This window comes from Dipteris shenzhenensis, chromosome 2 (genome assembly GCF_047967505.1).
Source record: "Dipteris shenzhenensis isolate YYH24624 ecotype China chromosome 2, Dip_SZ_1.0, whole genome shotgun sequence".
Taxonomy (NCBI): Eukaryota; Viridiplantae; Streptophyta; class Polypodiopsida; order Gleicheniales; family Dipteridaceae; genus Dipteris; species Dipteris shenzhenensis.
The window spans coordinates 31,957,358-31,971,492 of record NC_141597.1 but is presented as its reverse complement, the minus strand read 5'-3'; the positions used below and the strand labels follow the sequence as shown (position 1 = coordinate 31,971,492).

The following is a 14,135-nucleotide window of genomic DNA, read 5'->3' as shown; positions in this document are numbered from 1 at the left end:
AGAGAATATGTTTGTCAAAGCTCACATCAATGATCAAGAATACAATGGTCGCTCTGAAAATATAGAACTCGAGATACCCCCCCAAAAAAAAGGATAGAATGTGAGACGGGAGTATACTAGAAATAGCATGCATGCCAAGAAAGCGCTTTGAGCTTGTTGATCACGAAACCATGATATTTTTGGAGAAAAGCAAAGCGCAAAATAGAGGTATTTTTGGTGAAAAGCACTACAATCATGCCGATCACTAAACCAATACGTTTATCATGAAGCCACAAGAATCTTAGTGAAAAGCAGTACGAGCGTGCTGATCACGAAACCAAGAAAAAAAGTAGTCGTCACACAAAAACTGATGTAACTTTCTGCTCCGAAGTTTGATTAGGGCATTTAAGTGCTCAGAACGAAGAGCATGATGAGAGCTACGCTCCTCAAATTGATCCATGATCCATTTGCCACTGATAACTTTCTCAAATGCATACCAAAAGACCTCCAAAAAACCACATCAAGTTAGACATGTCAAAATCGACAAGAGAAAATAAGCGATGAGATACTGAAAGTGCTATGTAATCAAATCAACAACTAATACTTCCTGTCTTTCTTCATTACAGTGAGCATACAATAGGAAAACCTTTGTAGCTCTGATACCATGTTGAGAGAGAAGAAGAAGAGATGATAGACACACCAAATAGACTCCCAAAGACTGATTCATATTGATTACTGCAGCAAAACATGTTCTAAAGTATTTGAAAGGCACTTTTGATTTCGGATTAGTTTATCGACGTCATGCAAAATCATCTTCTATGATGTCTCTTGATCTTTTGGGATATATAGATGCAAATTGGGCAAGCTCTCACTTCTCTATGTAGTCTACAAGTAGTAATTGCTTCTTTATCAATGGTTGCTTGGTCTCTTGGGCAAGTAAGAAGCAACGTTGTGTTGCTGTTTCTACCACAGAATCTGAGTATGTAGCAGCTTCTCTAGCAGCTCAAGAATTGGTTTGGCTATGACATTGCTTGCAGATATTGGTCATCCTCCATCATCCAGTACTCCTCTCAGATGTGATAATCAAAGTGCCATAATTCTAGCTAAAGACTATGCTCAGCATAACAAATCCAAACATATTGTTGTTCATTACCATTATGTCAGACATGAAGTGAAGAAAGGGATGATAATGATTGAACATTGTCCCACTTTTCAAATGATTGCAGATATTCTCACTAAAGAACTTAGTGAGGCATGCTTCACAATGCTACGATCAAAACTTGGAGTTCTTGCAGCTTCTCTCTTCCAAGATTATCACACCTATGGGTGAACTTTTGTATATAAATGCACATCTGCATTACATACTTGTAAATAATTGTACAAATGATCAACTTGTATACTTGTATATAGGAGCTCGGGTTTTTCCCTTGTGCTTCCCAAGGGTTTTTTCATCCGTAGCTAGAGACCTTTGTTTGAGTGGGGGTGTTAGAGCTATATATAGCTTGCCCTAACTTGAACTAGGTCTATATATGTAACTAGTGATCAATATGAATCAGTCTTTGGGAGTCTATTTGGTGTGTCTATCATCTCTTCTTCTTCTCTCTAAACATATTTAACTTGCATTCTTAGACTATCTACACCCCCCCACATGGGCCTCTCCTACAAGGAGGGAATAATCCAATATAATTTCCATCCCCACCTATTTTATATTACTTCTCCCATGGTCTTTGGGCCATGTCTCTCTAAATACAGGCATGGGACTGCCTAAGTGGAGGGGTAACACATGGAGGAACCATGCCACCTTAACATTTTATAATATTACTACCATGGATTATGTACAACACACCTATGGGTCCTCTTATGTGGAAGGGTGGCACATGATCATGTCCTTCCACCTCAACCTTGGGCCCTATCTCAAATTGGAGGGAGACAACCTCTCGAATCAGTTTCCCTCTGTTCATATCGACTGGGGTACATTTCACATAAGTTCCACTGCATTCTTTGCTATCTTGGCGGCAGCAGTAGTAATGCCTATACTGCTCCTAGACCCTACTTGGCTATCTTATCTGTCAGGTATGTAACAAGTACTGCTCGGGGATGTAAAATGGAAACATGAATTAGCCTGATTGGATCTAACTAAGAAAGCATGCTCTTGCAGCTACAGGCATTCTGGTAACCACTGTAGTGTTGATATTGGTTGTGTGGGTTGGAGCTGTGGATGGGGTGGGCTTCAAACAAACAGGCCCTTTGACTAATTGGACACAGCTTCCATTGGCAATAGGAGTTTATGGTTTTTGCTACGCTGGGCATGCAGTTTTTCCTAACATATATGCTTCCATGAAAGACAAAAGTAGATATACAACAGTCTTGATAGTGAGGTAAATAGTTTGGGCCCAATTGGAGCAATATTGTGTTCTCAAGTGTGCATTCACCTTTCAAAACGCTGATGGTACGCTCCTTCACCCTTGCAACTTTGTTTTGTGCACTGTATTTTATGCGGCAATGGCAACCATTGGATTCACCATGTTTGGAGAGGGAACACTTTCACAAATCACTTTAAATTTGCCAACGGAGTTCTTTGCATCACAAGTAGCCCTCTTTGCCACGGTAAGCATGGCAAAGTATGGCAATGCGAAATGCGTATTTATGTTAAGAATATTTTCTCGTTTCTCATGTGCCAAGGAACCTCTTTCCATGTTTGCTCCCTTGCAGGTCATCAATCCATTCACTAAATATCCTTTCTATGTGCCAAATCTTTTTGAGCCTACAATGAGCCAAAGGTGTTGGGAGTTGTAGTGGCAAATCTTTTTCTAGTGGCGTTGAGCAGGATATGAAAGGTCAGGTTAGTGACCTCTTGACTGCTACTGAGGGAGCTCTAATGGACTCTCTACACCAGTTCGGTTGGCAGAATCACTCAGTTACACAAGACATGCGGATGTTTGCAACTGAATTCGACCACTTCGCGTGCATCGGAGCTCCATTCAGCCTTCTGCTTGTTAACAGAAAATCTTGGGGGATGATGAGGATTTCTTCTAACGAGACTTTACCACCTGCCAATTTAAATCGATTTGTAAAGGAGGATGAGCCGTCAGCCATGCAGATGTTTGCAACTGAATTCGACCACTTCGCATGCATCAGAGCTCCATTCAGCCTTCTGCTTGTTGACAAAAAATCCTGTCCGAGCCTCGTTAGAAGAAATCCTCATCATCCCCCAGGATTTTCTGTCAACAAGCAGCCTTAGCCTTCTGCTTGTTGACAGAAAATCCTGTCCGAGCCTCGTTAGAAGAAATCCTCATCATCCCCCAGGATTTTCTGTCAACAAGCAGAAGGCTGAATGGAGCTCCAATGCACGCGAAGTGGTCGAATTCAGTTGCAAACATCCGCATGTCTTGTGTAACTAAGTGATTCTGCCAATCGAACTACTATAGAGAGTCCATCAGAGCTCCCTCAACAGCAGTCAAGAGGTCACCAACCTAACCTTTCATATCCTGCTCAATGCCACTGGAAAAAGATTTGGAAAATCACTAAATATCCTTTCATCAATCCACCTCCGACATGTTTTAACGTACTTTAGTTGTAGTGTTTGTCTTATTCAAATCTTTATTTTGTTTAAAACCTTGGTTCCTTAACACATATCTCACATTTGCTTTGATAATATCTCCTGTTCTTTCGGGATAGAGGAGCTACTACCTATGAGCAAGTTTGGACCATGCACAAAATCGGTTCCAACAATGGCAATACGAATACTTCTTATCATCTCCACTGTTTGTGTTGCAACCTTGGTGCCATTTTTTGGTATGTACATTATTCATTACTTAATGTAATTCTATTAATATATATATATAAATAAAGGCTCTTTCTACATAGTACAACGATTCATAAATAATTTGGGTACTAGATGACTTAGTTAACATTATAGTATGTCCTACTTCTAGTGCATTCATAGGAGGGAAACCTTGCAAGACTTTACTACCTCATCAATTATTGCTTGCTTACATAGTTAGAGATGTAGTCCTATATGAACATTGAACATCTACTATAAGGATTATACATATGTTGAGCTACTTGTCCTATCAAAGGAGCTTTCTTAGCTATGTTGTAGTGTAACAATGACACTTTGGACTAGAGAAATCTTTTTTAGGTTGATTAAATGCAATGTTGGATTAAAGGATCTACTCTTTTGATGTCGTGTAAATAAGGATTCATAGATATGAGCTTTACTCTACATATGCATATAATATTATGGTTTTTGTTGGATTTTATTTTTTGATTATGTAGGTTACATGATGTCCTTCATTGGATCTGTCCTCAGCATGTTGGTGGTTAGTAAACTATCCCATTAAATGTTTGAAGTCTAAAAGTGTTTCCTACTTTACTTGTTTTCACTCTTGCTTTATGTGCAGAATGTGATGTTTCCTTGTGCATGCTTCTTGGCAATTTACAAAGGGAGAGCTAGTAGAGTTGAGGTAGGTGCTTCATTCTATTTCAACTTATCAATGCTTATATTTTTTTAATTTTCATTTGCACTTTTAATTCAAGTTCAACTCTACATACATGTCAACTTTACATTCATTTGCACTTTTAATTCAAGTTTAACTTTACATACATATCTCACAAACAAATTTCTCTTTCAATACCTAGATTGCAAAAGTATTGGCATCTGATTGCTCACATGGATGTGTGACATGAAGTCGTATGTTTATATGATGATTTAACTATTAAAAATCTTACTAGTGATGATATTACCATATTGCATGGTTACTATTGGTGGCACTTACCTTCCCTATGTTAACATGTGTGAAAATTGTGCTTAATAGTATAATGTCCTTCAAAAGTTTATGGTTGTGTTATTGTAGCTATGATGGCATAAGGATATCTTTAATATTCCATGGGATTAATAACAATAAACATATAGATTCAACAATTTCACATGATTTGTTGCATTTTATTGGTGCAGATCATTTTGTGCACAATGATTATAAGCATTGGTATACTTGGAGTGCTAGCAGGCATGTATTCTTCCGTCAAAGGAATTTCTAGTAGTCTAAATTCCTAAATTGATCATGGCACAAACACCATACTATTGGCCAAACAATTTTCTATGCAACACACTTATATTTCCCCTTAACATTTTCCTTCCACATCATTAGGGGAGAAATGGGGTCTCAAAAGAGCCTCCAATTAGTGTTTCCTAATTTCAAGGGATTAGAGAAGGATTTGAGGTGTACCAATGAGAGTGCTCCTTTGTGTGGGGCAATGCTATGTGGAGGTGGAGGGATGGCAGGCATGCAAAGATCCCCTATTGGCTATTCCTCTTACATTGGGGACCACCCAAATCATCCTCCCCCCCCTTAATCCATGCTTGACCACCCTCCCATGTGCACTCATCCCAGATCATCCCCAAATCTCTTTATGTCTTTGTGGGCCCTTGTGGGCGAATTTCTCTTCTCCTTAGGTGTATTGCAAGTCTGCCCCCTTTTTCTCGCTCCTTTGCTCTGGTCCAACTGCCCTCTCCCTCCATTATGGGACCTTTTGGACGAATTTCTTTTGTCTTGTAGCCTACTGCAAGTCTGCCCTCTTTCCTTGCTCCTCTGCTCTGGTCCAACCGCCCTCTCCCTCCATTGTGGGACCTTTTGGACAAATTTCTTTTGTCCTCTAGCCTACTGTAGGTCTGCCCCCTTTCTCTGCTCCTCTGCTCTGGTCCAACTTCCGTCTCCCTCCATTGTGGGACCTTTTGGATGAATTTCTTTTGTCCTCTAGCCTACTGTAGGCCTACCCCCTCTGTCTCTTCTCCTTTGCTCTTGTCTAGCTGCTCTCTCCCTCCATTTTTCAAAATTTGGGTTGCAGCACCTCCTACAGTTGGTCTTCTCTCTCCTGCTCTTCTCACTGTTTCTATGCCTCCTCTTGCTCTATCCCCTCATGCTCTACCTCCGTCTTCTCTTTCCTCTCTTGATCTGCCCTCTCTTGCTTTATGGTCTCTTGCTTAGCCACCATATCCTACAGGTTCTCTTTCCCGTCTATAGGCGCTTTTGTTTCTGGTACAGGTGCTCTTTTCCCTCCTATAGGTACTTTTCCTTCTGCTATAGCAACTCTTTGCTCTCCTACAAAACCTTTCCCTCTCTTTTCCTTGTCATATAGGATACAACTGCTCTTTCCTCTCCTACAGCTATTGTTTTTCCAACAGGCATGGTCTAGAACACAGTGACACAAGGTGGTAATGCTGTGAGCTCTAGTGTGTTCTGGAGGCATGGTCAGGAAGAAAGTGACACAAGCTGGCAATATTGTGAGCTCTAGTGTGTTGTAGAGGCATGGTCAAGAATAAAGTGACCAAAGTGGCCAAAGATGGCAATATTGTGAGCTCTAGTGTATTCTAGAGGCATGGTCAGGAAGAAAGTGATAGAAGTTGACAATATTGTAAGCTCTAGTGTGTTCTAGAATATGAAAAATGCATTGGATGACTTGAACTTATAGTTTGACTAACTAGATAGTCATGGAAGGTTTTGCCAAGGGTCCACATAAGCTTCCTAAGAGGAAGGATGTATTTCTTAGACTATGTACCTTCCTTGCCTATCTTCTTTACAAGATCCTATTTTAACATAGGAGTGGGAAGTAGTGGAATCTTTGATATAAGTAACAATGGACTGTCTGTAAGTTATGTGCAGGAATACCTTTTAGTCATGGAAAATGAAATATATAGTCCTTCAACTTTACTTGAAATGGTGAAATAGCAGGCAAGAATCTAGAGAAATGCATGAAAATGTCCATTTTATCCCTCGTGCAACATCAAACAATGCGTTTAACTAGTACAAGCTGTCCATAAATTGTAGGTTGGGCATTTTGGAATTTGCATAGGTTTTCTTCATGACTTGAAGGACATTAAAAGCATTGATGAATTTTATTTTGATGGTTTAATTGTGTGGTTTTGTGTCTTAAGTTTTCAAGTAATATGTATAAAGTTTTCATGCCTAAAGTTTTCATGTCTAAAGCTTACAGTTTATACCTATTTGCCTTACTTGCATCATTAAAGGAGACAATGCCATGATGGTAAGCATCCTATGTATTGATTTATATTTTATGGTCTTTTAATGTAATGTGATTTGTTAGGTTTGCTAATGTAATGGTTGTTGAATTGATGCAGGAGGCATTTGAGATCTCTCATTGGTGCACTATATTAGCCGAGCAGGAGGATACGTTGTGTTCTTCCACATCCAATTTGTAGAATGGCCTACTTAACTACTGAAGTGCATCAAAGTATTGACAGCTTGATCATTATGATCCACATCACATGGCTTTCCCTATTGCATTTATCCCATTGGCAATGGTGTAAAAAGCTTTGTGCCTAGCTACCGTGAGAGGAGAGCCTTAATGTTATTAGTATTAGGATCTTACTTGGGGATTTCAAAAGCCTCTTTTCTCTATGTATTAGAGGTAGCAAAGAGGAGGTACAGGCTATGAAGAGTCTTGTATTTTAATGGAGATTATAATACAAAAATGTAAATTTTATCACATTCTCTTTTTTGCAAGATACACCATGTCATAAGCAATAATTTTGATTGAGTCATGGTTGGAATTTTGAATGTGTTGTTAATTCAATATAAGGTAATGTTGCTTTGAATTGTATAGTATTGACTACGCCACCTCCAAGTTTGTTGTGTAGAGAGGTGAACCTTTTAGATGCAAACTTGTCCCTTTTCCTTCATTTGTATCCAAAGTAATTACAAATTTATGACCCCCTCAACTTGTGACTAATTTTTGAAGGTCTTCTACATTGAATTTGAACATTCAGGGAAAATATTTTTGAACATAGACCCTATTTTTCCAGTCAAATATCATAGAGCTACTCATGCTCTCGATTTTGAACTAAAAATATTTACAATCGGAGTTGTAGCACAAAAGTTATAGCTATTTTACTATTCTCTTCATATTCCATGCAATTAAGTTCTATTACTTGTATATATATTTTTATAAAATTAATTTAGGAAAATATTATGAATATTCCAAGTCAAAATAATACTCTCGACTAAGTTTGGTAATTTTGGTGACCATTTTTTGCAAATATAGGAGGAATTTGACCACGGCGCAGAAGGCAAAGTTGGTCAGGACATCATGGGGTGTCCAAAAATGCAAAAACCCGCCACGGCACAAATTTGGCCATCTAGAGGGTTTGTGCATTTTTGGACACCCCATGATGTCCTGACCAACTTTGCCTTCTGCGCCGTGGTCAAATTCCTCCTACATTTGCCAAAAATGGTCACCAAAATGGCCGAAGTTGTCAAACTCCTTCATCTATCTCTTCAAAATCTATATTTCTTCATAGGAAATCATGAAGTGCATCAATCCTTTACAAGGTGATATAGTAGCCAACCTAAAAATTAAAATAAAAGATACATGGACATAGCAAACCTCCATGACTAAGAAAACATAGAAAATGAAAATTTTAGACTCCTCTTCAAAATATATATTTTCTCATGTAACGCATCAAATTATTTCAAGGTGATTTAGTGATATGAAATCAAATATTTCATTGACATAGCCAACCTAAAAGGTGGCTCCAAAGGCAAGATAAACAAAGAATTTGAAATTTTACAAGGTGATGTAGTGGAAGATCAAAGTCCTATGGATTAAATTAAAAATTACATTGATATAGCCAACCTACAAGGTTCCTCCAAAGCGCAAGAAATTATATAGAGAATATATTGCCTAACGGTCTTACCAGAGTTGTGCTACAAGGCACATAAGTTGTCATATTGACCAATCATCATTTGCTAAGTTACTTTGTAAATATTTTCTTTTCCATGTTTATTTATGTTGAAGTTGATGCATCTATAAATACACATGGATTTCAATTAGGTAGATGAAGGAATTTGACAATTTGGGCCATTCGAATGTCCATTTTTGGCAAATGTTGAAGGAATTTGACCGCGGCACTAAAGACAAAGTTGGTCGGGATGTCATGGGGTGTCCAAAAATGCAAAAACCCACAACAGCATGAATTTGGCCATTTGGAGGGTGTCCAAATGGCCAAATTCGGGCCATGGTGAGTTTTGGCATTTTTGGACACCCCATGATGTCCTGACCAACTTTGCCTTCTCCGCCGCGATCAAATTCCTCCCAAATTTACTAAAAGTTGACATTGAAATGGCCAAAGTTGTCAAATTTCTTCATCTACCCCTTCAAAATCTATACTTCTTCGTAGAAAATCATGAAATGCATTAATCCTTTACAAGGTGATGTAGGAAAATCTCAAATTTTGGTTTTTAAACACTCCATCTAATCAATGTGGTGCCATGGTCAAATCCCTTCTACATATGTATTGGAATGGCCAAACTTGGCAAACAACATTTTATTGACTTATAAGTTACATCAAAATGTGATATAACTTTTGTGTGCAAGGTTTTTAAACACTGCATCTAATCAATGTGGTGCCATGGTCAAATCCCTTCTACATATGTATTGGAATGGCCAAACTTGGCAAACAACATTTTATTGACTTGTAAGTTACATCAAAATGTGATATGACTTTTGTGTGCAAGCTGATATAAAAAAAGATGCAATATTAAAAACAACATATAATTAAAATAGACATAACAAAAGATTCACCATTTGGCCATAGATACATGAAATTTTTTTGCTTTAGATAGAAGAATATTATTAGAAATAGGTGTTTGCATTTTAAATTGTATTACAAAGAGGCTTCATAGCCTATTTCTCTTCTTCTTCAACTCTAATACACCAATAATAGGGTCTTTGAATCCTCGACTAAGTCCTAAGAAAGACTGCTATGCTATTTGGAATCTCACATTCAACTTGTAAGTTCTTATAATCTCATGTACAACACATTGGAATGGATCACGTAGGTTGCCTTGGGTCAATACTGTGAATTCTCCATGCCTTCTTGTTCCAAATGTATAGATTCTCCATTCTTGCTTGCTACTACACACATGAAGAAACATCATTTTAGAAATTTAAATTTAAATAGATGTAATGCATCATGTGAATTCTTCTTCTTCAATAAACTTTTGGACTTCAAGTATTTTCAAATAAAAAAGTATAAGCATTGCATCAGCATTTATGCGAATACATGATGCAAAAAATTACAAATATTTGGGTATATCTGAAATAAAACGAAAATGGGAAGGAACAATAGGCAATTGAAATATTGAATTAAATTAGCTTCCATTGCCATATATATGTCAAATGAAAGTAAATATAATCATTTGCAAAAAACTTGTCTTGCCAAATAACATAAGGGCAACCCAACTACAGGATTCCCATAGAAGCATTTGGGGTTCCAGTACAAAAAGTGACATCAAAGTCTCAGGAGTCTCTTAATTGTCACGGGTTGCAACGTGCTCTAGTTTACGGCTCATCCTGGTCATCAAAGCAGTTAGCCTATTTAAACCAACTTTGAACATTGACACCTCAGTGGACAGTAGCTGAACTTGTTCTTTCAGCTTATTAACTTGTACTCTACACCCATTCTCACATACAACTGCCCCTTCTCCACCTCTCCCCAAAATTTGCTGCATCCATTGATTAGAGTCCTTAACGCTATTCTCAATTTGAGAAATCCTTACAATGAGAGTTCCAGGGAATTCTCCCATGCCCTGCGCTATTATTGCACCACTATATGAATGGATTTCTCCCCATAAAGAGGCCAAATATCGTGTGTTCATGGCACATGCATCCTTATTATCCTCGCACATGGCTTGAATGGACTTTAAAAGATTGTAATGACTTGAATGCTTAGTTGCATGGGTTGAAGCTCTCCCCCTTCTAAGTCGTTTCATTATATCAGCAGTGCGATGTTCACGGCTAGACTTAAAACGCTTTGAAGGCAACTTGGGACCCTAATTTGCTCCATGGGATGAAGTCTTCGCCCTTGCAAAAACTTGATTTGTCACATGAACGCTATGTGGCTCATGAAAAGATGACAACACAATGTCAGAAATTGCAGAGCCCTCCACCCTTGCAGCTCGCTTCATTGCCCGAAGGCTTTGTCGCCCATGGAGACCCGACTCCCAAATCAAAATGAAGGTAATGTGAAACATATGGCGTACGCCACATCTTCTTTTTTTTTTACATGTAGCTCATTTAGAGAAAGGATACCAAACTAAGCAAAATGATTAATTAAAGTCAATAAATTTAAATTAATTAGAGTAATCTAATGAGTCTATTTAGATTAATTATATTAAATTTCTTAATTGGTTAAATTCATTACTTTTAAAACACAATTAAACTATGATTATGTTAATTAATTAATTAATAAGATTCATAGATTCATAGATTAGTTAGATTAATCAGATGAATTGTTTTGATTAGTTAATCCCTTAGATTTGTAAATTAGTAATTAGATTAGTTAATCGGTTCAATTAGACAAATTATTTTGATTAATTGGTTTAGTTTGCTAAATTAATGTATTTGATTAAAACCCAATAAAGTAAATTGAATTTAATTAGGAATTAGTTAGTTAGATGAATTATACTATGCTTAGGTTAACTATTTAATTACATTATGTAAACTAATCTAATTAATTGATTAATTATTTTAATTTCATTAATTAGATTACTTAATTATTTTAATTAATTTTCTTAGTTAAATTGTTTGAATTAACTTATTTAGTTAAAATGTAATTACTTAAATTTAATTTAATTAGGTAGATTAGTTTGATTTAAATAGCCTGATTTGTTTAATGTGGTCAGGTTAACTAATTAATTAAGATAAATTAATAAATTTATTAATTAGATTAGTTTGATTTAGTTAATTTAATTAGATTATTGAACTACACTAATTAGAGTAATTAATTAATTAATTATGTTAATCTAAGAAATTGATAATTAGATTCATAGTATGGATCAATTTATTTATTTAATTAGATTAATTAACTAGATTTATTAGATCAATTAATTAATTAATTAGTTTAATCTAAGTAATTCATTAATTAGATTACTTAAGTAGATAATCTAATTAATTAGGTTTATTACTCTAATTAGATTAATTATGGATGATTCCTTTGAAGATGTGGCTCAAGCCACACCTTCATTTAAATTGTTCTAATTCTAAGAAAAGAAATCAAAATCTTTACATTTTAAATTGAAATTAATATAACATATGGCATACACCATATGTTGTTTTAGAGAAGGCGAGAAGTAATAGCAAAAAATGAGGGTTTTTAAGAAAACGTTTCTACTTTGATTTTCTAATAAATTTCTTTCCAAAATACATAAATTCACTTTTGAAGGATATTTTCAATTTTATATCTCAAAATGAGGGTTTTCTAGATATTTTTATTTCCCCCCCAAATATTAGCAAAAATGAGGTTTTTCCAAAAACGTTTACAGATTTTGAAGTTTTGTGCATGTTTTTCCAAAAAATAATAATTTCACATTTTGATTTTTTTTTCAATTTGATAGCTTAGGGTTTCAATTAAAAAACAAGGAAATATGTGTGTCCAATCATGTAAATGATGTTCCAAGGGTATGATACTTTGGAAGGACTTACATTAAGGCCTATGCAAAGTATCATGCCCATCCAAACACAAGAAGCGTGTTGATATGTCAACCAACTCTGCCCTCTCTTTGAAGCATGTCCAAGAATTCAATTCATGCCGTCTTATCACATTGCCTATCCCCTCCTATTTGTCGATCCTACTCTCGACCATGTTGAAATCTTCTGGTAGGAGAGCATTGTCTGACAAGCGAATGCTTTCCCAAAGAAGTGCTCTGTCCTTAGCCGAGTTAGGAACATAAATCAAAAAAATTTGGCACGAGAGGTTTGTGTGAACAAAATCCACCCGCACCCCGTAATTGCCAAAAATCGAGATTACTCTCCCCACTCCTTGGGCCAGATGATTTGCTACCCCTAAGGCGACACCGCCTCTCCTTTCATCATGGTTAGTTGTTGTGAACCACAATCTCTTGTCATCAATCCGCTTTAAATGCCAAAATAGCTTTGCTCCTCCTACTTTGACTTCTTGGAGAGCTAACAAGTCAAGGGAGAGCTTATTTGACCTCAGCCATCTCTTGGAAACTAGGGGCTTTAAGTCACTGGATAACCCCTAAACATTTACTGAAAGACAATAAATTTTTTTTTGGGTTTGACTCATCATTGGGTAGAACTTTTATTCCTCAACTTCTTGAAGTTAACCAGGCCCATTTGAGGAGACAGAGCAAATCCTCTAGACAACCGTCTCTTTTCCCTTTCTGCTAGACTCTTCTTAGTTGGGTTATCTAAGTTGGATCTATTTAATATTCTTTCAAGCTGAATTGTTCTTTTTCCTTCACTAGGGTGAAGGGTTGTTCCTCATGTCAGATGGCAACATGTTCTACTTAATCCTGCATGTTAGGGACAAACTCCTCTTCTTCTGAACTATCTTCCATGTTCTCTTCATTGACCTTGGCCCTCTCTTCCTCTACCCGTTTTCCTTTCATCTTTTCTATTTCTTACTCTGCTTCTCTTCCTGTGGTGGTTGAATTGGTTCCTCAACACTTGTCCTCTCTAGTACATCCAAATCTTTTTTACCCTCAGCTTGTTTCTCCTTTCCGTCCCAATGCATTTGTTGACTCATCGACAAAGGGATCCTCGGTAAAAGAGACTTTGTTGCTTGATACAGAGTTTCGACTGCTATGGGAGGGACAATCTTTTATGAAATGTCCACCCAATCCACAAAGGAAACATGAGTTGGGGATATTTTTATAGGACACCTTTTGAATAAGTTCAGACCCATCTCTCTCCATCAATCGAATGGCGTTGGGTGGTTCAACAGCCAAATCCATCAACATCACAATCATGTTCATGGCTTGAATCTAGTTAAGAATCCCAAGCTAGGTATTGTAACGTGTGATCCATGTGTTCTTGGCAAAAAGTAACGTAGTAGTTTCCATAGGCAAGCTCCTCGGTCATGAGACTGTCTTGCACTGATTCACTCTGATTTGTGTGGCCCGATGCCGATTGCCTCAAAGGGAGGAAGCAGATATTATATGACTTTTATCGATGATGCTAGTAGATGGACTGAGGTCTATTTCTTGAAAAGTAAATCAGAAGCCTTCCAATGCTTTTGATATTATAAAAGTGCAGCGGAGTGACAGCTAGGTTGCAAGATGAAAGAATTGCACTCAGACAATGGAGGAGAATATATGAGTCATGAATTTCAAGTG

The 14,135-nt window shown here is 37.0% G+C and overlaps 1 pseudogene; it reads left to right on the top strand.

Moving 5' to 3' along the window:
- The first annotated feature begins 1,862 nt into the window (after nucleotides 1-1,862).
- On the top strand, nucleotides 1,863-5,035 carry LOC147904631 (amino acid transporter AVT1B-like; annotated as a pseudogene).
- Nucleotides 5,036-14,135: the final 9,100 nt, after the last annotated feature.